At 42.0% G+C, this 25,629-nt stretch overlaps 9 non-coding genes across 9 annotated transcripts; all 9 read right to left on the bottom strand.

Moving 5' to 3' along the window:
• Window positions 1-2,356: 2,356 nt before the first annotated feature.
• On the bottom strand, window positions 2,357-2,427 carry TRNAG-GCC (transfer RNA glycine (anticodon GCC)). Its single transcript has one exon. It is a non-coding gene; the product is annotated as a tRNA-Gly (tRNA).
• A 1,029-nt stretch (window positions 2,428-3,456) lies between these two features.
• TRNAG-GCC (transfer RNA glycine (anticodon GCC)) lies at window positions 3,457-3,527 on the bottom strand. The gene has a single exon. It is a non-coding gene; the product is annotated as a tRNA-Gly (tRNA).
• Window positions 3,528-4,577: 1,050 nt separating this feature from the next.
• On the bottom strand, window positions 4,578-4,648 carry TRNAG-GCC (transfer RNA glycine (anticodon GCC)). Its single transcript has one exon. It is a non-coding gene; the product is annotated as a tRNA-Gly (tRNA).
• Window positions 4,649-5,698: 1,050 nt separating this feature from the next.
• Window positions 5,699-5,769, bottom strand: TRNAG-GCC (transfer RNA glycine (anticodon GCC)). Its single transcript has one exon. It is a non-coding gene; the product is annotated as a tRNA-Gly (tRNA).
• A 1,544-nt stretch (window positions 5,770-7,313) lies between these two features.
• Window positions 7,314-7,384, bottom strand: TRNAG-GCC (transfer RNA glycine (anticodon GCC)). Its single transcript has one exon. It is a non-coding gene; the product is annotated as a tRNA-Gly (tRNA).
• Window positions 7,385-8,434: 1,050 nt separating this feature from the next.
• TRNAG-GCC (transfer RNA glycine (anticodon GCC)) lies at window positions 8,435-8,505 on the bottom strand. Its single transcript has one exon. It is a non-coding gene; the product is annotated as a tRNA-Gly (tRNA).
• Window positions 8,506-15,158: 6,653 nt separating this feature from the next.
• TRNAG-GCC (transfer RNA glycine (anticodon GCC)) lies at window positions 15,159-15,229 on the bottom strand. Its single transcript has one exon. It is a non-coding gene; the product is annotated as a tRNA-Gly (tRNA).
• An 8,898-nt stretch (window positions 15,230-24,127) lies between these two features.
• On the bottom strand, window positions 24,128-24,198 carry TRNAG-GCC (transfer RNA glycine (anticodon GCC)). The gene has a single exon. It is a non-coding gene; the product is annotated as a tRNA-Gly (tRNA).
• A 1,050-nt stretch (window positions 24,199-25,248) lies between these two features.
• Window positions 25,249-25,319, bottom strand: TRNAG-GCC (transfer RNA glycine (anticodon GCC)). Its single transcript has one exon. It is a non-coding gene; the product is annotated as a tRNA-Gly (tRNA).
• Window positions 25,320-25,629: the final 310 nt, after the last annotated feature.

The raw sequence follows: 25,629 nt of genomic DNA, 5'->3' as shown, positions 1-25,629 counted from the left end.
CAAGATTCTAACATTAATTTATTGTATGTGGAATTCTATACCTGCACCACCAAAATGCAAAGAGCCAGCCACTCTTTAACAAAATATACCATAATTTCAGTAAAACTTCAGTACTGCATTGGCCGGGAATCGAACCCGGGCCTCCTGCGTGGCAGGCGAGAATTCAACCACTGAACAACCAATGCTTCACATTTTGCTTCAAAGTTACTTACCCATTTTCCTCAATGTGTGAAACCAAGCATGCATCTCAGTGTACTGAATGTGGTAGCCTACATCTACTTTAATAGCTTGTAGGGCACTCCTTGGCTTGAGTGGCCTTTTTGTCACATCACAGTAACCAAGCCTGGCTAGCTCAGTCGGTAGAGCATGAGACTCTTAATCTCAGGGTCGTGGGTTCGAGCCCCACGTTGGGCGGTGTTTTTACCCAGAATTCTACAGGCGAGATCTCTGTCACTACACAACCAAACATGTTTTATTTGAAACTTAAAAGAGGTGTACATCAGTGTGTGAAACCAAGCAGGAATGTCAGGATCTACTAAATGTGGAAACCTTGCTTTGGTTTTATAAATTGAAGGGCAATCCTTGCCTTGCCATGATGCCATAACACTGTAAAAAAGCCTAGCTATCTGAGTCAATAGCGAATAAGACTCCAAATCTAAGAGTCATTTGCTTTGAGCACAACATTGGGTGGTGTTTATTCCCTTTTCAGATCCATGCCTCCCTCATGGCAGGCGAGAATTCTACCACTAAACCACAAGATTCTACCACTAAATCATTGTATGTTAAATTCTATACCTGCACCACCAAAATGCAAAGAGCCAGGCACTCTTTAACAAAATATATCGCTGTTTCAGGTGTACATCAGTGGGTGAAACCATGCAGGAATATCAGGATCTACTGAATGTGGAAACTTTGCTTTGGTTTAATAGTGTAGATTGAAGAGCAAGCGTTGCCTTGCCTTGATGCTACAACACTGTAACAAAGCCTGGCCAGCTTAGTCAATAGAAATAAAACTCCCAAGCTAAGAGTCATATGCTTGTAGTACAACATTTGTTTGGTGTTTATTCCCTTTTCAGATCCAGACCTCTCTCTTGGCAGGTGGGAATTCTACCACTAAACCACAAGATTCTAACATTAATTTATTGTATGTGGAATTCTATACCTGCACCACCAAAAAGCAAAGAGCCAGACACTCTTTAACAAAATAAACCATAATTTCAGTAAAACTTGAGTACTGCATTGGCCGGGAATCGAACCCGGGCCTCCCGCGTAGCAGACGAGAATTCTACCACTGAACAACCAATGTTTCACATTTTACTTCACGGTTACTTACCCATTTTCCTCAATTTGTGAAACCAAGCATGCATCTCAGTGTACTGAATGTGGTAGCCTAGATCTACTTTAATAGCTTGTAGGGCACTCCTTGGCTTGAGTGGCCTTTTTGTCACACAACAGTAACCAAGCCTGGCTAGCTCAGTCGGTAGAGCATGAGACTCTTAATCTCAGGGTCGTGGGTTCGAGCCCCACGTTGGGCGGTGTTTTTTCCCAGAATTCTACAGGCGAGATCTCTGTCACTACACAACCAAACGTGTTTTATTTGATACTTAAAAGAGGTGTACATCAGTGTGTGAAACCAAGCAGGAATCTCAGGATCTACTAAATGTGGAAACCTTGCTTTGGTTTTATAAATTGAAGGGCAATCCTTGCCTTGCCATGATGCCATAACACTGTAAAAAAGCCTAGCTATCTGAGTCAATAGCGAATAAGACTCCAAATCTAAGAGTCATTTGCTTTGAGCACAACATTGGGTGGTGTTTATTCCCTTTTCAGATCCATGCCTCCCTCATGGCAGGCGAGAATTCTACCACTAAACCACAAGATTCTACCACTAAATCATTGTATGTTAAATTCTATACCTGCACCACCAAAATGCAAAGAGCCAGGCACTCTTTAACAAAATATATCGCTGTTTCAGGTGTACATCAGTGGGTGAAACCATGCAGGAATATCAGGATCTACTGAATGTGGAAACTTTGCTTTGGTTTAATAGTGTAGATTGAAGAGCAAGCGTTGCCTTGCCTTGATGCTACAACACTGTAACAAAGCCTGGCCAGCTTAGTCAATAGAAATAAAACTCCCAAGCTAAGAGTCATATGCTTGTAGTACAACATTTGTTTGGTGTTTATTCCCTTTTCAGATCCAGACCTCTCTCTTGGCAGGTGGGAATTCTACCACTAAACCACAAGATTCTAACATTAATTTATTGTATGTGGAATTCTATACCTGCACCACCAAAAAGCAAAGAGCCAGACACTCTTTAACAAAATATACCATAATTTCAATAAAACTTGAGTACTGCATTGGCCGGGAATCGAACCCGGGCCTCCCGCGTGGCAGGCGAGAATTCTACCACTGAACAACCAATGCTTCACATTTTACTTCACGGTTACTTACCCATTTTCCTCAATGTGTGAAACCAAGCATGCATCTCAGTGTACTGAATGTGGTAGCCTAGATCTACTTTAATAGCTTGTAGGGCACTCCTTGGCTTGAGTGGCCTTTTTGTCACACAACAGTAACCAAGCCTGGCTAGCTCAGTCGGTAGAGCATGAGACTCTTAATCTCAGGGTCGTGGGTTCGAGCCCCACGTTGGGCGGTGTTTTTTCCCAGAATTCTACACAACCAAACATGTTTTATTTGAAACTTAAAAGAGGTGTACATCAGTGTGTGAAACCAAGCAGGAATCTCAGGATCTACTAAATGTGGAAACCTTGCTTTGGTTTTATAAATTGAAGGGCAATCCTTGCCTTGCCATCATGCCATAACACTGTAAAAAAGCCTAGCTATCTGAGTCAATAGCGAATAAGACTCCAAATCTAAGAGTCATTTGCTTTGAGCACAACATTGGGTGGTGTTTATTCCCTTTTCAGATCCATGCCTCCCTCATGGCAGGCGAGAATTCTACCACTAAACCACAAGATTCTACCACTAAATCATTGTATGTTAAATTCTATACCTGCACCACCAAAATGCAAAGAGCCAGGCACTCTTTAACAAAATATATCGCTGTTTCAGGTGTACATCAGTGGGTGAAACCATGCAGGAATATCAGGATCTACTGAATGTGGAAACTTTGCTTTGGTTTAATAGTGTAGATTGAAGAGCAAGCGTTGCCTTGCCTTGATGCTACAACACTGTAACAAAGCCTGGCCAGCTTAGTCAATAGAAATAAAACTCCCAAGCTAAGAGTCATATGCTTTTAGTACAACATTTGTTTGGTGTTTATTCCCTTTTCAGATCCAGACCTCTCTCTTGGCAGGTGGGAATTCTACCACTAAACCACAAGATTCTAACATTAATTTATTGTATGTGGAATTCTATACCTGCACCACCAAAATGCAAAGAGCCAGACACTCTTTAACAAAATATACCATAATTTCAGTAAAACTTGAGTACTGCATTGGCCGGGAATCGAACCCGGGCCTCCCGCGTGGCAGGCGAGAATTCTACCACTGAACAACCAATGCTTCACATTTTACTTTACGGTTACTTACCCATTTTCCTCAATGTGTGAAACCAAGCATGCATCTCAGTGTACTGAATGTGGTAGCCTAGATCTACTTTAATAGCTTGTAGGGCACTCCTTGGCTTGAGTGGCCTTTTTGTCACACAACAGTAACCAAGCCTGGCTAGCTCAGTCGGTAGAGCATGAGACTCTTAATCTGAGGGTCGTGGGTTCGAGCCCCACGTTGGGCGATGTTTTTTCCCAGAATTCTACAGGCGAGATCTCTGTCACTACACAACCAAACGTGTTTTATTTGAAACTTAAAAGAGGTGTACATCAGTGTGTGAAACCAAGCAGGAATCTCAGGATCTACTAAATGTGGAAACCTAGCTTTGGTTTTATAGATTGAAAGGCAATCCTTGCCTTGCCATGATGCCATAACACTGTAAAAAAGCCTAGTTATCTGAGTCAATAGCGAATAAGACTCCAAATCTAAGAGTCATTTGCTTTGAGCACAACATTGGGTGGTGTTTATTCCCTTTTCAGATCGATGCCTCCCTCATAGCAGGCGAGAATTCTACCACTAAACTACAAGATTCTACCACTAAATCATTGTATGTTGAATTCTATACCTGCACCACCAAAATGCAAAGAGCCAGGCACTCTTTAACAAAATATATCGCTGTTTCAGGTGTACATCAGTGGGTGAAACCATGCAGGAATATCAGGATCTACTGAATGTGGAAACTTTGCTTTGGTTTAATAGTGTAGATTGAAGAGCAAGCGTTGCCTTGCCTTGATGCTACAACACTGTAACAAAGCCTGGCCAGCTTAGTCAATAGAAATAAAACTCCCAAGCTAAGAGTCATATGCTTTTAGTACAACATTTGTTTGGTGTTTATTCCCTTTTCAGATCCAGACCTCTCTCTTGGCAGGTGGGAATTCTACCACTAAACCACAAGATTCTACCATTAATTTATTGTATGTGGAATTCTATACCTGCACCACCAAAATGCAAAGAGCCAGACACTCTTTAACAAAATATACCATAATTTCAGTAAAACTTGAGTACTGCATTGGCCGGGAATCGAACCCGGGCCTCCCGCGTGGCAGGCGAGAATTCTACCACTGAACAACCAATGCTTCACATTTTACTTCACGGTTACTTACCCATTTTCCTCAATGTGTGAAACCAAGCATGCATCTCAGTGTACTGAATGTGGTAGCCTAGATCTACTTTAATAGCTTGTATTGCACTCCTTGGCTTGAGTGGCCTTTTTGTCAAATCACAGTAACCAAGCCTGGCTAGCTCAGTCGGTAGAGCATGAGACTCTTAATCTCAGGGTCATGGGTTCGAGCCCCACATTGGGCGGTGTTTTTTCCCAGAATTCTACAGGCGAGATCTCTGTCACTACACAACCAAACGTGTTTTATTTGAAATTTAAAAGAGGTGTACATCAGTGTGTGAAACCAAGCAGGAATCTCAGGATCTACTAAATGTGGAAACCTTGCTTTGGTTTTATAGATTGAAGGGCAATCCTTGCCTTGCCATGATGCCATAACACTGTAAAAAAGCCTAGCTATCTGAGTCAATAGCGAATAAGACTCCAAATCTAAGAGTCATTTGCTTTGAGCACAACATTGGGTGGTGTTTATTCCCTTTTCAGATCCATGCCTCCCTCATGGCAGGCGAGAATTCTACCACTAAACCACAAGATTCTACAACTAAATCATTGTATGTTGAATTCTATGCCTGCACCACCAAAATGCAAAGAGCCATGCACTATTTAACAAAATATATCGCTGTTTCAGGTGTACATCAGTGGGTGAAACCATGCAGGAATATCAGGATCTACTGAATGTGGAAACTTTGCTTTGGTTTAATAGTGTAGATTGAAGAGCAAGCGTTGCCTTGCCTTGATGCTACAACACTGTAACAAAGCCTGGCCAGCTTAGTCAATAGAAATAAAACTCCCATGCTAAGAGTCATATGCTTTTAGTACAACATTTGTTTGGTGTTTATTCCCTTTTCAGATCCAGACCTCTCTCTTGGCAGGTGGGAATTCTACCACTAAACCACAAGATTCTAACATTAATTTATTGTATGTGGAATTCTATACCTGCACCACCAAAAAGCAAAGAGCCAGACACTCTTTAACAAAATATACCATAATTTCAATAAAACTTGAGTACTGCATTGGCCGGGAATCGAACCCGGGCCTCCCGCGTGGCAGGCGAGAATTCTACCACTGAACAACCAATGCTTCACATTTTACTTCACGGTTACTTACCCATTTTCCTCAATGTGTGAAACCAAGCATGCATCTCAGTGTACTGAATGTGGTAGCCTAGATCTACTTTAATAGCTTGTAGGGCACTCCTTGGCTTGAGTGGCCTTTTTGTCACACAACAGTAACCAAGCCTGGCTAGCTCAGTCGGTAGAGCATGAGACTCTTAATCTCAGGGTCGTGGGTTCGAGCCCCACGTTGGGCGGTGTTTTTTCCCAGAATTCTACACAACCAAACATGTTTTATTTGAAACTTAAAAGAGGTGTACATCAGTGTGTGAAACCAAGCAGGAATCTCAGGATCTACTAAATGTGGAAACCTTGCTTTGGTTTTATAAATTGAAGGGCAATCCTTGCCTTGCCATCATGCCATAACACTGTAAAAAAGCCTAGCTATCTGAGTCAATAGCGAATAAGACTCCAAATCTAAGAGTCATTTGCTTTGAGCACAACATTGGGTGGTGTTTATTCCCTTTTCAGATCCATGCCTCCCTCATGGCAGGCGAGAATTCTACCACTAAACCACAAGATTCTCAGTGTACTGAATGTGGTAGCCTAGATCTACTTTAATAGCTTGTATTGCACTCCTCGGCTTGAGTGGCCTTTTTGTCAAATCACAGTAACCAAGCCTGGCTAGCTCAGTCGGTAGAGCATGAGACTCTTAATCTCAGGGTCATGGGTTCGAGCCCCACATTGGGCGGTGTTTTTTCCCAGAATTCTACAGGCGAGATCTCTGTCACTACACAACCAAACGTGTTTTATTTGAAACTTAAAAGAGGTGACAATCAGTGTGTGAAACCAAGCAGGAATCTCAGGATCTACTAAATGTGGAAACCTTGCTTTGGTTTTATAAATTGAAGGGCAATCCTTGCCTTGCCATGATGCCATAACACTGTAAAAAAGCCTAGCTATCTGAGTCAATAGCGAATAAGACTCCAAATCTAAGAGTCATTTGCTTTGAGCACAACATTGGGTGGTGTTTATTCCCTTTTCAGATCCATGCCTCCCTCATGGCAGGCGAGAATTCTACCACTAAACCACAAGATTCTACCACTAAATCATTGTATGTTGAATTCTATGCCTGCACCACCAAAATGCAAAGAGCCATGCACTATTTAACAAAATATATCGCTGTTTCAGGTGTACATCAGTGGGTGAAACCATGCAGGAATATCAGAATCTACTGAATGTGGAAACTTTGCTTTGGTTTAGTAGTGTAGATTGAAGAGCAAGCGTTGCCTTGCCTTGATGCTACAACACTGTAACAAAGCCTGGCCAGCTTAGTCAATAGAAATAAAACTCCCAAGCTAAGAGTCATATGCTTTTAGTACAACATTTGTTTGGTGTTTATTCCCTTTTCAGATCCAGACCTCTCTCTTGGCAGGTGGGAATTCTACCACTAAACCACAAGATTCTACCATTAATTTATTGTATGTGGAATTCTATACTTGCACCACCAAAATGCAAAGAGCCAAACACTCTTTAACAAAATATACCATAATTTCAGTAAAACTTGAGTACTGCATTGGCCGGGAATCGAACCCGGGCCTCCCGCGTGGCAGGCGAGAATTCTACCACTGAACAACCAATGCTTCACATTTTACTTCACGGTTACTTACCCATTTTCCTCAATGTGTGAAACCAAGCATGCATCTCAGTGTACTGAATGTGGTAGCCTAGATCTACTTTAATAGCTTGTATTGCACTCCTTGGCTTGAGTGGCCTTTTTGTCAAATCACAGTAACCAAGCCTGGCTAGCTCAGTCGGTAGAGCATGAGACTCTTAATCTCAGGGTCGTGGGTTCGAGCCCCACGTTGGGCGGTGTTTTTTCCCAGAATTCTACAGGCGAGATCTCTGTCACTACACAACCAAACATGTTTTATTTGAAACTTAAAAGAGGTGTACATCAGTGTGTGAAACCAAGCAGGAATCTCAGGATCTACTAAATGTGGAAACCTTGCTTTGGTTTTATAAATTGAAGGGCAATCCTTGCCTTGCCATGATGCCATAACACTGTAAAAAAGCCTAGCTATCTGAGTCAATAGCGAATAAGACTCCAAATCTAAGAGTCATTTGCTTTGAGCACAACATTGGGTGGTGTTTATTCCCTTTTCAGATCCATGCCTCCCTCATGGCAGGCGAGAATTCTACCACTAAACCACAAGATTCTACCACTAAATCATTGTATGTTAAATTCTATACCTGCACCACCAAAATGCAAAGAGCCAGGCACTCTTTAACAAAATATATCGCTGTTTCAGGTGTACATCAGTGGGTGAAACCATGCAGGAATATCAGGATCTACTGAATGTGGAAACTTTGCTTTGGTTTAATAGTGTAGATTGAAGAGCAAGTGTTGCCTTGCCTTGATGCTACAACACTGTAACAAAGCCTGGCCAGCTTAGTCAATAGAAATAAAACTCCCATGCTAAGAGTCATATGCTTTTAGTACAACATTTGTTTGGTATTTATTCCCTTTTCAGATCCAGACCTCTCTCTTGGCAGGTGGGAATTCTACCACTAAACCACAAGATTCTAACATTAATTTATTGTATGTGGAATTCTATACCTGCACCACCAAAAAGCAAAGAGCCAGACACTCTTTAACAAAATATACCATAATTTCAATAAAACTTGAGTACTGCATTGGCCGGGAATCGAACCCGGGCCTCCCGCGTGGCAGGCGAGAATTCTACCACTGAACAACCAATGCTTCACATTTTACTTCACGGTTACTTACCCATTTTCCTCAATTTGTGAAACCAAGCATGCATCTCAGTGTACTGAATGTGGTAGCCTAGATCTACTTTAATAGCTTGTAGGGCACTCCTTGGCTTGAGTGGCCTTTTTGTCACACAACAGTAACCAAGCCTGGCTAGCTCAGTCGGTAGAGCATGAGACTCTTAATCTCAGGGTCGTGGGTTCGAGCCCCACGTTGGGCTGTGTTTTTTCCCAGAATCCTAAAGGCGAGATCTCTGTCACTACACAACCAAACGTGTTTTATTTGAAACTTAAAAGAGGTGTACATCAGTGTGTGAAACCAAGCAGGAATCTCAGGATCTACTAAATGTGGAAACCTTGCTTTGGTTTTATAGATTGAAGGGCAATCCTTGCCTTGCCATGATGCCATAACACTGTAAAAAAGCCTAGCTATCTGAGTCAATAGCGAATAAGACTCCAAATCTAAGAGTCATTTGCTTTGAGCACAACATTGGGTGGTGTTTATTCCCTTTTCAGATCCATGCCTCCCTCATGGCAGGCGAGAATTCTACCACTAAACCACAAGATTCTACCACTAAATCATTGTATGTTGAACTCTATACCTGCACCACCAAAATGCAAAGAGCCAGGCACTCTTTAACAAAATATATCGCTGTTTCAGGTGTACATCAGTGGGTGAAACCATGCAGGAATATCAGGATCTACTGAATGTGGAAACTTTGCTTTGGTTTAATAGTGTAGATTGAAGAGCAAGCGTTGCCTTGCCTTGATGCTACAACACTGTAACAAAGCCTGGCCAGCTTAGTCAATAGAAATAAAACTCCCAAGCTAAGAGTCATATGCTTTTAGTACAACATTTGTTTGGTGTTTATTCCCTTTTCAGATCCAGACCTCTCTCTTGGCAGGTGGGAATTCTACCACTAAACCACAAGATTCTACCATTAATTTATTGTATGTGGAATTCTATACCTGCACCACCAAAATGCAAAGAGCCAGCCACTCTTTAACAAAATATACCATAATTTCAGTAAAACTTGAGTACTGCATTGGCCGGGAATCAAACCCGGGCCTCCCGCGTGGCAGGCGAGAATTCTACCACTGAACAACAAATGCTTCACATTTTACTTCACGGTTACTTACCCATTTTCCTCAATGTGTGAAACCAAGCATGCATCTCAGTGTACTGAATGTGGTAGCCTAGATCTACTTTAATAGCTTGTAGGGCACTCCTTGGCTTGAGTGGCCTTTTTGTCACATCACAGTAACCAAGCCTGGCTAGCTCAGTCGGTAGAGCATGAGACTCTTAATCTCAGGGTCGTGGGTTCGAGCCCCACGTTGGGCGGTGTTTTTTCCCAGAATTCTACAGGCGAGATCTCTGTCACTACACAACCAAACGTGTTTTATTTGAAACTTAAAAGAGGTGTACATCAGTGTGTGAAACCAAGCAGGAATCTCAGGATCTACTAAATGTGGAAACCTTGCTTTGGTTTTATAAATTGAAGGGCAATCCTTGCCTTGCCATGATGCCATAACACTGTAAAAAAGCCTAGCTATCTGAGTCAATAGCGAATAAGACTCCAAATCTAAGAGTCATTTGCTTTGAGCACAACATTGGGTGGTGTTTATTCCCTTTTCAGATCCATGCCTCCCTCATGGCAGGCGAGAATTCTACCACTAAACCACAAGATTCTACCACTAAATCATTGTATGTTAAATTCTATACCTGCACCACCAAAATGCAAAGAGCCAGGCACTCTTTAACAAAATATATCGCTGTTTCAGGTGTACATCAGTGGGTGAAACCATGCAGGAATATCAGGATCTACTGAATGTGGAAACTTTGCTTTGGTTTAATAGTGTAGATTGAAGAGCAAGCGTTGCATTGCCTTGATGCTACAACACTGTAACAAAGCCTGGCCAGCTTAGTCAATAGAAATAAAACTGCCAAGCTAAGAGTCATATGCTTTTAGTACAACATTTGTTTGGTGTTTATTCCCTTTTCAGATGCAGACCTCTCTCTTGGCAGGTGGGAATTCTACCACTAAACCACAAGATTCTACCATTAATTTATTATATGTGGAATTCTATACCTGCACCACCAAAATGCAAAGAGCCAGACACTCTTTAACAAAATATACCATAATTTCAGTAAAACTTGAGTACTGCATTGGCCGGGAATTGAACCCGGGCCTCCCGCGTGGCAGGCGAGAATTCTACCACTGAACAACCAATGCTTCACATTTTACTTCACGGTTACTTACCCATTTTCCTCAATGTGTGAAACCAAGCATGCATCTCAGTGTACTGAATGTGGTAGCCTAGATCTACTTTAATAGCTTGTATTGCACTCCTTGGCTTGAGTGGCCTTTTTGTCACACAACAGTAACCAAGCCTGGCTAGCTCAGTCGGTAGAGCATAAGACTCTTAATCTCAGGGTCGTGGGTTCGAGCCCCACGTTGGGCGGTGTTTTTTCACAGAATTCTACAGGCGAGATCTCTGTCACTACACAACCAAACGTGTTTTATTTGAAACTTAAAAGAGGTGTACATCACTGTGTGAAACCAAGCAGGAATCTCAGGATCTACTAAATGTGGAAACCTTGCTTTGGTTTTATAAATTGAAGGGCAATCATTGCCTTGCCATGATGCCATAACACTGTAAAAAAGCCTAGCTATCTGAGTCAATAGCGAATAAGACTCCAAATCTAAGAGTCATTTGCTTTGAGCACAACATTGGGTGGTGTTTATTCCCTTTTCAGATCCATGCCTCCCTCATGGCAGGCGAGAATTCTACCACTAAACCACAAGATTCTACCACTAAATCATTGTATGTTAAATTCTATACCTGCACCACCAAAATGCAAAGAGCCAGGCACTCTTTAACAAAATATATCGCTGTTTCAGGTGTACATCAGTGGGTGAAACCATGCAGGAATATCAGGATCTACTGAATGTGGAAACTTTGCTTTGGTTTAATAGTGTAGATTGAAGAGCAAGCGTTGCCTTGCCTTGATGCTACAACACTGTAACAAAGCCTGGCCAGCTTAGTCAATAGAAATAAAACTCCCAAGCTAAGAGTCATATGCTTTTAGTACAACATTTGTTTGGTGTTTATTCCCTTTTCAGATCCAGACCTCTCTCTTGGCAGGTGGGAATTCTACCACTAAACCACAAGATTCTAACATTAATTTATTGTATGTGGAATTCTATACCTGCACCACCAAAAAGCAAAGAGCCAGACACTCTTTAACAAAATATACCATAATTTCAGTAAAACTTGAGTACTGCATTGGCCGGGAATCGAACCCGGGCCTCCCGCGTGGCAGGCGAGAATTCTACCACTGAACAACCAATTCTTCACATTTTACTTCACGGTTACTTACCCATTTTCCTCAATGTGTGAAACCAAGCATGCATCTCAGTGTACTGAATGTGGTAGCCTAGATCTACTTTAATAGCTTGTATTGCACTCCTTGGCTTGAGTGGCCTTTTTGTCAAATCACATTAACCAAGCCTGGCTAGCTCAGTCGGTAGAGCATGAGACTCTTAATCTCAGGGTCATGGGTTCGAGCCCCACATTGGGCGGTGTTTTTTCCCAGAATTCTACAGGCGAGATCTCTGTCACTACACAACCAAACGTGTTTTATTTGAAACTTAAAAGAGGTGTACATCAGTGTGTGAAACCAAGCAGGAATCTCAGGATCTACTAAATGTGGAAACCTTGCTTTGGTTTTATAGATTGAAGGGCAATCCTTGCCTTGCCATGATGCCATAACACTGTAAAAAAGCCTAGCTATCTGAGTCAATAGCGAATAAGACTCCAAATCTAAGAGTCATTTGCTTTGAGCACAACATTGGGTGGTGTTTATTCCCTTTTCAGATCCATGCCTCCCTCATGGCAGGCGAGAATTCTACCACTAAACCACAAGATTCTACCACTAAATCATTGTATGTTGAATTCTATGCCTGCACCACCAAAATGCAAAGAGCCATGCACTATTTAACAAAATATATCGCTGTTTCAGGTGTACATCAGTGGGTGAAACCATGCAGGAATATCAGGATCTACTGAATGTGGAAACTTTGCTTTGGTTTAGTAGTGTAGATTGAAGAGCAAGCGTTGCCTTGCCTTGATGCTACAACACTGTAACAAAGCCTGGCCAGCTTAGTCAATAGAAATAAAACTCCCAAGCTAAGAGTCATATGCTTTTAGTACAACATTTGTTTGGTGTTTATTCCCTTTTCAGATCCAGACCTCTCTCTTGGCAGGTGGGAATTCTACCACTAAACCACAAGATTCTAACATTAATTTATTGTATGTGGAATTCTATACCTGCACCACCAAAAAGCAAAGAGCCAGACACTCTTTAACAAAATATACCATAATTTCAGTAAAACTTGAGTACTGCATTGGCCGGGAATCGAACCCGGCCCTCCCGCGTGGCAGGCGAGAATTCTACCACTGAACAACCAATGCTTCACATTTTACTTCACGGTTACTTACCCATTTTCCTCAATTTGTGAAACCAAGCATGCATCTCAGTGTACTGAATGTGGTAGCCTAGATCTACTTTAATAGCTTGTAGGGCACTCCTTGGCTTGAGTGGCCTTTTTGTCACACAACAGTAAACAAGCCTGGCTAGCTCAGTCGGTAGAGCATGACACTCTTAATCTCAGGGTCGTGGGTTCGAGCCCCACGTTGGGCGGTGTTTTTTCCCAGAATTCTACAGGCGAGCTCTCTGTCACTACACAACCAAACGTGTTTTATTTGAAACTTAAAAGAGGTGTACATCAGTGTGTGAAACCAAGCAGGAATCTCAGGATCTACTAAATGTGGAAACCTAGCTTTGGTTTTATAGATTGAAAGGCAATCCTTGCCTTGCCATGATGCCATAACACTGTAAAAAAGCCTAGTTATCTGAGTCAATAGCGAATAAGACTCCAAATCTAAGAGCCATTTGCTTTGAGCACAACATTGGGTGGTGTTTATTCCCTTTTCAGATCGATGCCTCCCTCATAGCAGGCGACAATTCTACCACTAAACTACAAGATTCTACCACTAAATCATTGTATGTTGAATTCTATACCTGCACCACCAAAATGCAAAGAGCCAGGCACTCTTTAACAAAATATATCGCTGTTTCAGGTGTACATCAGTGGGTGAAACCATGCAGGAATATCAGGATACTGAATGTGGAAACTTTGCTTTGGTTTAATAGTGTAGATTGAAGAGCAAGCGTTGCCTTGCCTTGATGCTACAACACTGTAACAAAGCCTGGCCAGCTTAGTCAATAGAAATAAAACTCCCAAGCTAAGAGTCATATGCTTTTAGTACAACATTTGTTTGGTGTTTATTCCCTTTTCAGATCCAGACCTCTCTCTTGGCAGGTGGGAATTCTACCACTTAACCACAAGATTCTAACATTAATTTATTGTATGTGGAATTCTTTACCTGCACCACCAAAATGCAAAGAGCCAGACACTCTTTAACAAAATATACCATAATTTCAGTAAAACTTGAGTACTGCATTGGCCGGGAATCGAACCCGGGCCTCCCGCGTGGCAGGCGAGAATTCCACCACTGAACAACCAATGCTTCACATTTTACTTCACGGTTACTTACCCATTTTCCTCAATTTGTGAAACCAAGCATGCATCTCAGTGTACTGAATGTGGTAGCCTAGATCTACTTTAATAGCTTGTAGGGCACTCCTTGGCTTGAGTGGCCTTTTTGTCACATCACAGTAACCAAGCCTGGCTAGCTCAGTCGGTAGAGCATGAGACTCTTAATCTCAGGGTCGTGGGTTCGAGCCCCACGTTGGGCGGTGTTTTTTCCCAGAATTCTACAGGCGAGATCTCTGTCACTACACAACCAAACGTGTTTTATTTGAAACTTAAAAGAGGTGTACATCAGTGTGTGAAACCAAGCAGGAATCTCAGGATCTACTAAATGTGGAAACCTTGCTTTGGTTTTATAAATTGAAGGGCAATCCTTGCCTTGCCATGATGCCATAACACTGTAAAAAAGCCTAGCTATCTGAGTCAATAGCGAATAAGACTCCAAATCTAAGAGTCATTTGCTTTGAGCACAACATTGGGTGGTGTTTATTCCCTTTTCAGATCCATGCCTCCCTCATGGCAGGCGAGAATTCTACCACTAAACCACAAGATTCTACCACTAAATCATTGTATGTTAAATTCTATACCTGCACCACCAAAATGCAAAGAGCCAGGCACTCTTTAACAAAATATATCGCTGTTTCAGGTGTACATCAGTGGGTGAAACCATGCAGGAATATCAGGATCTACTGAATGTGGAAACTTTGCTTTGGTTTAATAGTGTAGATTGAAGAGCAAGCGTTGCCTTGCCTTGATGCTACAACACTGTAACAAAGCCTGGCCAGCTTAGTCAATAGAAATAAAACTCCCAAGCTAAGAGTCATATGCTTTTAGTACAACATTTGTTTGGTGTTTATTCCCTTTTCAGATCCAGACCTCTCTCTTGGCAGGTGGGAATTCTACCACTAAACCACAAGATTCTAACATTAATTTATTGTATGTGGAATTCTATACCTGCACCACCAAAATGCAAAGAGCCAGCCACTCTTTAACAAAATATACCATTATTTCAGTAAAACTTGAGTACTGCATTGGCCGGGAATCGAACCCGGGCCTCCCGCGTGGCAGGCGAGAATTCTACCACTGAACAACCAATGCTTCACATTTTACTTCAAGGTTACTTACCCATTTTCCTCAATGTGTGAAACCAAGCATGCATCTCAGTGTACTGAATGTGGTAGCCTAGATCTACTTTAATAGCTTGTAGGGCACTCCTTGGCTTGAGTGGCCTTTTTGTCACATCACAGTAACCAAGCCTGGCTAGCTCAGTCGGTAGAGCATGAGACTCTTAATCTCAGGGTCGTGGGTTCGAGCCCCACGTTGGGCGGTGTTTTTTCCCAGAATTCTACAGGCGAGATCTCTGTAACTACACAACCAAACGTGTTTTATTTGAAACTTAAAAGAGGTGTACATCAGTGTGTGAAACCAAGCAGGAATCTCAGGATCTACTAAATGTGGAAACCTTGCTTTGGTTTTATAAATTGAAGGGCAATCCTTGCCTTGCCATGATGCCATAACACTGTAAAAAAGCCTAGCTATCTGAGTCAATAGCGAATAAGACTCCAAATCTAAGAGTCATTTTCTTTGAGCACAACATTGGGTGGTGTTTATTCCCTTTTCAGATCCATGCCTCCCTCATGGCAGGCGAGAATTCTACCACTAAACCACAAGATTCTACCACTAAATCATTGTATGTTAAATTCTATACCTGCACCACCAAAATGCAAAGAGCCAGGCACTCTTTAACAAAATATATCGCTGTTTCAGGTGTACATCAGTGGGTGAAACCATGCAGGAATATCAGGATCTACTGAATGTGGAAACTTTGCTTTGGTTTAATAGTGTAGATTGAAGAGCAAGCGTTGCCTTGCCTTGATGCTACAACACTGTAACAAAGCCTGGCCAGCTTAGTCAATAGAAATAAAACTCCCAAGCTAAGAGTCATATGCTTTTAGTACAACATTTGTTTGGTGTTTATTCCCTTTTCAGATCCAGACCTCTCTCTTGGCAGGTGGGAATTCTACCACTAAACCACAAGATTCTACCATTAATTTATTGTATGTGGAATTCTATACCTGCACCACCAAAATGCAAAGAGCCAGTCACTCTTTAACAAAATATACCATAATTTCAGTAAAACTTGAGTACTGCATTGGCCGGGAATCAAACCAGGGCCTCCCGCGTGGCAGGCGAGAATTCTACCACTGAACAACCAATGCTTCACATTTTACTTCACGGTTACTTACCCATTTTCCTCAATGTGTGAAACCAAGCATGCATCTCAGTGTACTGAATGTGGTAGCCTAGATCTACTTTAATAGCTTGTATTGCACTCCTTGGCTTGAGTGGCCTTTTTGTCACATCACAGTAACCAAGCCTGGCTAGCTCAGTCGGTAGAGCATGAGACTCTTAATCTCAGGGTCGTGGGTTTGAGCCCCACGTTGGGCGGTGTTTTTTCCCAGAATTCTACAGGCGAGATCTCTGTCACTACACAACCAAACGTGTTTTATTTGAAACTTAAAAGAGGTGTACATCAGTGTGTGAAACCAAGCAGGAATCTCAGGATCTACTAATTGTGGAAACCTTGCTTTGGTTTTATAAATTGAAGGGCAATCCTTGCCTTGCCATGATGCCATAACACTGTAAAAAAAGCCTAGCTATCTGAGTCAATAGCGAATAAGACTCCAAATCTAAGAGTCATTTGCTTTGAGCACAACATTGGGTGGTGTTTATTCCCTTTTCAGATCCATGCCTCCCTCATGGCAGGCGAGAATTCTACCACTAAACCACAAGATTCTACCACTAAATCATTGTATGTTAAATTCTATACCTGCACCACCAAAATGCAAAGAGCCAGGCACTCTTTAACAAAATATATCGCTGTTTCAGGTGTACATCAGTGGGTGAAACCATGCAGGAATATCAGGATCTACTGAATGTGGAAACTTTGCTTTGGTTTAATAGTGTAGATTGAAGAGCAAGCGTTGCCTTGCCTTGATGCTACAACACTGTAACAAAGCCTGGCCAGCTTAGTCAATAGAAATAAAACTCCCAAGCTAAGAGTCATATGCTTTTAGTACAACATTTGTTTGGTGTTTATTCCCTTTTCAGATCCAGACCTCTCTCTTGGCAGGTGGGAATTCTACCACTAAACCACAAGATTCTAGCATTAATTTATTGTATGTGGAATTCTATACTTGCACCACCAAAATGCAAAGAGCCAGACACTCTTTAACAAAATATACCATAATTTCAGTAAAATTTGAGTACTGCATTGGCCGGGAATCGAACCCGGGCCTCCCGCGTGGCAGGCGAGAATTCTACCACTGAACAACCAATGTTTCACATTTTACTTCACGGTTACTTACCCATTTTCCTCAATGTGTGAAACCAAGCATGCATATCAGTGTACTGAATGTGGTAGCCTAGATCTACTTTAATAGCTTGTAGGGCACTCCTTGGCTTGAGTGGCCTTTTTGTTACATCACAGTAACCAAGCCTGGCTAGCTCAGTCGGTAGAGCATGAGACTCTTAATCTCAGGGTAGTGGGTTCGAGCCCCACGTTGGGCGGTGTTTTTTCCCAGAATTCTACAGGCGAGATCTCTGTCACTACACAACCAAACATGTTTTATTTGAAACTTAAAAGAGGTGTACATCAGTGTGTGAAACCATGCAGGAATCTCAGGATCTACTAAATGTGGAAACCTTGCTTTGGTTTTATAGATTGAAGGGCAATCCTTGCCTTGCCATGATGCCATAACACTGTAAAAAAGCCTAGCTATCTGAGTCAATAGCGAATAAGACTCCAAATCTAAGAGTCATTTGCTTTGAGCACAGCATTGGGTGGTGTTTATTCCCTTTTCAGATCCATGCCTCCCTCATGGCAGGCGAGAATTCTACCACTAAACCACAAGATTCTACCACTAAATCATTGTATGTTGAATTCTATGCCTGCACCACCAAAATGCAAAGAGCCATGCACTATTTAACAAAATATATCGCTGTTTCAGGTGTACATCAGTGGGTGAATCCATGCAGGAATATCAGGATCTACTGAATGTGGAAACTTTGCTTTGGTTTAGTAGTGTAGATTGAAGAGCAAGCGTTGCCTTGCCTTGATGCTACAACACTGTAACAAAGCCTGGCCAGCTTAGTCAATAGAAATAAAACTCCCAAGCTAAGAGTCATATGCTTTTAGTACAACATTTGTTTGGTGTTTATTCCCTTTTCAGATCCAGACCTCTCTCTTGGCAGGTGGGAATTCTACCACTAAACCACAAGATTCTAACATTAATTTATTGTATGTGGAATTCTATACCTGCACCACCAAAAAGCAAAGAGCCAGACACTCTTTAACAAAATATACCACAATTTCAGTAAAACTTGAGTACTGCATTGGCCGGGAATCGAACCCGGGCCTCCCGCGTGGCAGGCGAGAATTCTACCACTGAACAACCAATGTTTCACATTTTACTTCACGGTTACTTACCCATTTTCCTCAATTTGTGAGACCAAGCATGCATCTCAGTGTACTGAATGTGGTAGCCTAGATCTACTTTAATAGCTTGTAGGGCACTCCTTGGCTTGAGTGACATTTTTGTCACACAACAGTAACCAAGCCTGGCTAGCTCAGTCAGTAGAGCATGAGACTCTTAATCTCAGGGTCGTGGGTTCGAGCCCCACGTTGGGCGGTGTTTTTTCCCAGAATTCTACAGGCGAGATCTCTGTCACTACACAACCAAACGTGTTTTATTTGAAACTTAAAAGAGGTGTACATCAGTGTGTGAAACCAAGCAGGAATCTCAGGATCTACTAAATGTGGAAACCTTGCTTTGGTTTTATAAATTGAAGGGCAATCCTTGCCTTGCCATGATGCCATAACACTGTAAAAAAGCCTAGCTATCTGAGTCAATAGCGAATAAGACTCCAAATCTAAGAGTCATTTGCTTTGAGCACAACATTGGGTGGTGTTTATTCCCTTTTCAGATCCATGCCTCCCTCATGGCAGGCGAGAATTCTACCACTAAACCACAAGATTCTACCACTAAATCATTGTATGTTAAATTCTATACCTGCCCCACCAAAATGCAAAGAGCCAGGCACTCTTTAACAAAATATATCGCTGTTTCAGGTGTACATCAGTGGGTGAAACCATGCAGGAATATCAGGATCTACTGAATGTGGAAACTTTGCTTTGGTTTAATAGTGTAGATTGAAGAGCAAGCGTTGCCTTGCCTTGATGCTACAACACTGTAACAAAGCCTGGCCAGCTTAGTCAATAGAAATAAAACTCCCAAGCTAAGAGTCATATGCTTTTAGTACAACATTTGTTTGGTGTTTATTCCCTTTTCAGATCCAGACCTCTCTCTTGGCAGGTGGGAATTCTACCACTAAACCACAAGATTCTACCATTAATTTATTGTATGTGGAATTCTATACCTGCACCACCAAAAAGCAAAGTGCCAGACACTCTTTAACAAAATATACCATAATTTCAGTAAAACTTGAGTACTGCATTGACCGGGAATCGAACCCGGGCCTCCCGCGTGGCAGGCGAGAATTCTACCACTGAACAACCAATGTTTCACATTGTACTTCACGGTTACTTACCCATTTTCCTCAATTTGTGAAACCAAGCATGCATCTCAGTGTACTGAATGTGGTAGCCTAGATCTACTTTAATAGCTTGTAGGGCACTCCTTGGCTTGAGTGGCCTTTTTGTCACACAACAGTAACCAAGCCTGGCTAGCTCAGTCGGTAGAGCATGAGACTCTTAATCTCAGGGTCGTGGGTTCGAGCCCCACGTTGGGCGGTGTTTTTTCCCAGAATTCTACAGGCGAGATCTCTGTCACTACACAACCAAACGTGTTTTATTTGAAACTTAAAAGAGGTGTACATCAGTGTGTGAAACCAAGCAGGAATCTCAGGATCTACTAAATGTGGAAACCTTGCTTTGGTTTTATAAATTGAAGGGCAATCCTTGCCTTGCCATGATGCCATAACACTGTAAAAAAGCCTAGCTATCTGAGTCAATAGCGAATAAGACTCCAAATCTAAGAGTCATTTGCTTTGAGCACAACATTGGGTGGTGTTTATTCCCTTTTCAGATCCATGCCTCCCTCATGGCAGGCGAGAATTCTACCACTAAACCACAAGATTCTACCACTAAATCATTGTATGTTAAATTCTATACCTGCCCCACCAAAATGCAAAGAGCCAGGCACTCTTTAACAAAATATATCGCTGTTTCAGGTGTACATCAGTGGGTGAAACCATGCAGGAATATCAGGATCTACTGAATGTGGAAACTTTGCTTTGGTTTAATAGTGTAGATTGAAGAGCAAGCGTTGCCTTGCCTTGATGCTACAACACTGTAACAAAGCCTGGCCAGCTTAGTCAATAGAAATAAAACTCCCAAGCTAAGAGTCATATGCTTTTAGTACAACATTTGTTTGGTGTTTATTCCCTTTTCAGATCCAGACCTCTCTCTTGGCAGGTGGGAATTCTACCACTAAACCACAAGATTCTACCATTAATTTATTGTATGTGGAATTCTATACCTGCACCACCAAAAAGCAAAGTGCCAGACACTCTTTAACAAAATATACCATAATTTCAGTAAAACTTGAGTACTGCATTGACCGGGAATCGAACCCGGGCCTCCCGCGTGGCAGGCGAGAATTCTACCACTGAACAACCAATGTTTCACATTGTACTTCACGGTTACTTACCCATTTTCCTCAATTTGTGAAACCAAGCATGCATCTCAGTGTACTGAATGTGGTAGCCTAGATCTACTTTAATAGCTTGTAGGGCACTCCTTGGCTTGAGTGGCCTTTTTGTCACACAACAGTAACCAAGCCTGGCTAGCTCAGTCGGTAGAGCATGAGACTCTTAATCTCAGGGTCGTGGGTTCGAGCCCCACGTTGGGCGGTGTTTTTTCCCAGAATTCTACAGGCGAGATCTCTGTCACTACACAACCAAACGTGTTTTATTTGAAACTTAAAAGAGGTGTACATCAGTGTGTGAAACAAAGCAGGAATCTCAGGATCTACTAAATGTGGAAACCTTGCTTTGGTTTTATAAATTGAAGGGCAATCCTTGCCTTGCCATGATGCCATAACACTGTAAAAAAGCCTAGCTATCTGAGTCAATAGCGAATAAGACTCCAAATCTAAGAGTCATTTGCTTTGAGCACAACATTGGGTGGTGTTTATTCCCTTTTCAGATCCATGCCTCCCTCATGGCAGGCGAGAATTCTACCACTAAACCACAAGATTCTACCACTAAATCATTGTATGTTAAATTCTATACCTGCACCACCAAAATGCAAAGAGCCAGGCACTCTTTAACAAAATATATCGCTGTTTCAGGTGTACATCAGTGGGTGAAACCATGCAGGAATATCAGGATCTACTGAATGTGGAAACTTTGCTTTGGTTTAATAGTGTAGATTGAAGAGCAAGCGTTGCCTTGCCTTGATGCTACAACACTGTAACAAAGCCTGGCCAGCTTAGTCAATAGAAATAAAACTCCCAAGCTAAGAGTCATATGCTTTTAGTACAACATTTGTTTGGTGTTTATTCCCTTTTCAGATCCAGACCTCTCTCTTGGCAGGTGGGAATTCTACCACTAAACCACAAGATTCTACCATTAATTTATTGTATGTGGAATTCTATACCTGCACCACCAAAAAGCAAAGAGCCAGACACTCTTTAACAAAATATACCATAATTTCAGTAAAACTTGAGTACTGCATTGGCCGGGAATCGAACCTGGGCCTCCCGCGTGGCAGGCGAGAATTCTACCACTGAACAACCAATGCTTCACATTTTACCTCACCGTTACTTACCCATTTTCCTCAATGTGTGAAACCAAGCATGCATCTCAGTGTACTAAATGTGGTAGCCTAGATCTACTTTAATAGCTTGTATTGCACTCCTTGGCTTGAGTGGCCTTTTTGTCAAATCACAGTAACCAAGCCTGGCTAGCTCAGTCGGTAGAGAATGAGACTCTTAATCTCAGGGTCATGGGTTCGAGCCCCACATTGGGCGGTGTTTTTTCCCAGAATTCTACAGGTGAGATCTCTGTCACTACACAACCAAACGTGTTTAATTTTAAACTTAAAAGAGGTGTACATCAGTGTGTGAAACCAAGCAGGAATCTCAGGATCTACTAAATGTGGAAACCTTGCTTTGGTTTTATAGATTGAAGGGCAATCCTTGCCTTGCCATGATGCCATAACACTGTAAAAAAGCCTAGCTATCTGAGTCAATAGCGAATAAGACTCCAAATCTAAAAATCATTTGCTTTGAGCACAACATTGGGTGGTGTTTATTCCCTTTTCAGATCCATGCCTCCCTCATGGCAGGCGAGAATTCTACCACTAAACCACAAGATTCTACCACTAAATCATTGTATGTTGAATTCTATGCCTGCACCACCAAAATGCAAAGAGCCATGCACTATTTAACAAAATATATCGCTGTTTCAGGTGTACATCAGTGGGTGAAACCATGCAGGAATATCAGGATCTACTGAATGTGGAAACTTTGCTTTGGTTTAGTAGTGTAGATTGAAGAGCAAGCGTTGCCTTGCCTTGATGCTACAACACTGTAACAAAGCCTGGCCAGCTTAGTCAATAGAAATAAAACTCCCAAGCTAAGAGTCATATGCTTTTAGTACAACATTTGTTTGGTGTTTATTCCCTTTTCAGATCCAGACCTCTCTCTTGGCAGGTGGGAATTCTACCACTAAACCACAAGATTCTACCATTAATTTATTGTATATGGAATTCTATACCTGCACCACCAAAAAGCAAAGAGCCAGACACTCTTTAACAAAATATACCATAATTTCAGTAAAACTTGAGTACTGCATTGGCCGGGAATCGAACCCGGGCCTCCCGCATGGCAGGCGAGAATTCTACCACTGAACAACCAATGTTTCACATTTTACTTCAAGGTTACTTACCCATTTTCCTCAATTTGTGAGACCAAGCATGCATCTCAGTGTACTGAATGTGGTAGCCTAGATCTACTTTAATAGCTTGTAGGGCACTCCTTGGCTTGAGTGGCATTTTTGTCACACAACAGTAACCAAGCCTGGCTAGCTCAGTCGGTAGAGCATGAGACTCTTAATCTCAGGGTTGTGGGTTCGAGCCCCACGTTGGGCGGTGTTTTTTCCCAGAATTCTACAGGAGAGATCTCTGTCACTACACAACCAAACATGTTTTATTTGAAACTTAAAAGAGGTGTACATCAGTGTGTGAAACCAAGCAGGAATCTCAGGATCTACTAAATGTGGAAACCTTGCTTTGGTTTTATAAATTGAAGGGCAATCCTTGCCTTGCCATGATGCCATAACACTGTAAAAAAGCCTAGCTATCTGAGTCAATAGCGAATAAGACTCCAAATCTAAGAGTCATTTGCTTTGAGCACAACATTGGGTGGTGTTTATTCCCTTTTCAGATCCATGCCTCCCTCATGGCAGGCGAGAATTCTACCACTAAACCACAAGATTCTACCACTAAATCATTGTATGTTAAATTCTATACCTGCACCACCAAAATGCAAAGAGCCAGGCACTTTTTAACAAAATATATCGCTGTTTCAGGTGTACATCAGTGGGTGAAACCATGCAGGAATATCAGGATCTACTGAATGTGGAAACTTTGCTTTGGTTTAATAGTGTAGATTGAAGAGCAAGCGTTGCCTTGCCTTGATGCTACAACACTGTAACAAAGCCTGGCCAGCTTAGTCAATAGAAATAAAACTCCCAAGCTAAGAGTCATATGCTTTTAGTACAACATTTGTTTGGTGTTTATTCCCTTTTCAGATCCAGACCTCTCTCTTGGCAGGTGGGAATTCTACCACTAAACCACAAGATTCTACCATTAATTTATTGTATGTGGAATTCTATACCTGCACCACCAAAATGCAAAGAGCCAGACACTCTTTAACAAAATATACCATAATTTCAGTAAAACTTGAGTACTGCATTGGCCGGGAATCGAACCCGGGCCTCCCGCGTGGCAGGCGAGAATTCTACCACTGAACAACCAATGCTTCACATTTTACTTCACGGTTACTTACCCATTTTCCTCAATTTGTGAAACCAAGCATGCATCTCAGTGTACTGAATGTGGTAGCCTAGATCTACTTTAATAGCTTGTAGGGCACTCCTTGGCTTGAGTGGCCTTTTTGTCACACAACAGTAACCAAGCCTGGCTAGCTCAGTCGGTAGAGCATGAGACTCTTAATCTCAGGGTTGTGGGTTCGAGCCCCACGTTGGGCGGTGTTTTTTCCCAGAATTCTACAGGCGAGATCTCTGTCACTACACAACCAAACGTGTTTTATTTGAAACTTAAAAGAGGTGTACATCAGTGTGTGAAACCAAGCAGGAATCTCAGGATCTACTAAATGTGGAAACCTTGCTTTGGTTTTATAAATTGAAGGGCAATCCTTGCCTTGCCATGATGCCATAACACTGTAAAAAAGCCTAGCTATCTGAGTCAATAGCGAATAAGACTCCAAATCTAAGAGTCATTTGCTTTGAGCACAACATTGGGTGGTGTTTATTCCCTTTTCAGATCCATGCCTCCCTCATGGCAGGCGAGAATTCTACCACTAAACCACAAGATTCTACCACTAAATCATTGTATGTTAAATTCTATACCTGCACCACCAAAATGCAAAGAGCCAGGCACTCTTTAACAAAATATATCGCTGTTTCAGGTGTACATCAGTGGGTGAAACCATGCAGGAATATCAGGATCTACTGAATGTGGAAACTTTGCTTTGGTTTAATAGTGTAGATTGAAGAGCAAGCGTTGCCTTGCCTTGATGCTACAACACTGTAACAAAGCCTGGCCAGCTTAGTCAATAGAAATAAAACTCCCAAGCTAAGAGTCATATGCTTTTAGTACAACATTTGTTTGGTGTTTATTCCCTTTTCAGATCCAGACCTCTCTCTTGGCAGGTGGGAATTCTACCACTAAACCACAAGATTCTACCATTAATTTATTGTATGTGGAATTCTATACTTGCACCACCAAAATGCAAAGAGCCAGACACTCTTTAACAAAATATACCATAATTTCAGTAAAACTTGAGTACTGCATTGGCCGGGAATCGAACCCGGGCCTCCCGCGTGGCAGGCGAGAATTCTACCACTGAACAACCAATGCTTCACATTTTACTTCACGGTTACTTACCCATTTTCCTCAATGTGTGAAACCAAGCATGCATCTCAGTGTACTGAATGTGGTAGCCTAGATCTACTTTATAAGCTTGTATTGCACTCCTTGGCTTGAGTGGCCTTTTTGTCAAATCACAGTAACCAAGCCTGGCTAGCTCAGTCGGTAGAGCATGAGACTCTTAATCTCAGGGTCATGGGTTCGAGCCCCACGTTGGGCGGTGTTTTTTCCCAGAATTCTACAGGCGAGATCTCTGTCACTACACAACCAAACGTGTTTTATTTGAAACTTAAAAGAGGTG

The sequence above is a fragment of the Crinia signifera genome, unplaced genomic scaffold (genome assembly GCF_055691185.1).
Source record: "Crinia signifera unplaced genomic scaffold, ASM5569118v1 HAP2_SCAFFOLD_74, whole genome shotgun sequence".
Lineage (NCBI taxonomy): Eukaryota > Metazoa > Chordata > Amphibia > Anura > Myobatrachidae > Crinia > Crinia signifera.
The sequence above is the reverse complement of the archived record's forward strand: the minus strand, read 5'-3'. Positions and strand labels throughout refer to the sequence as shown.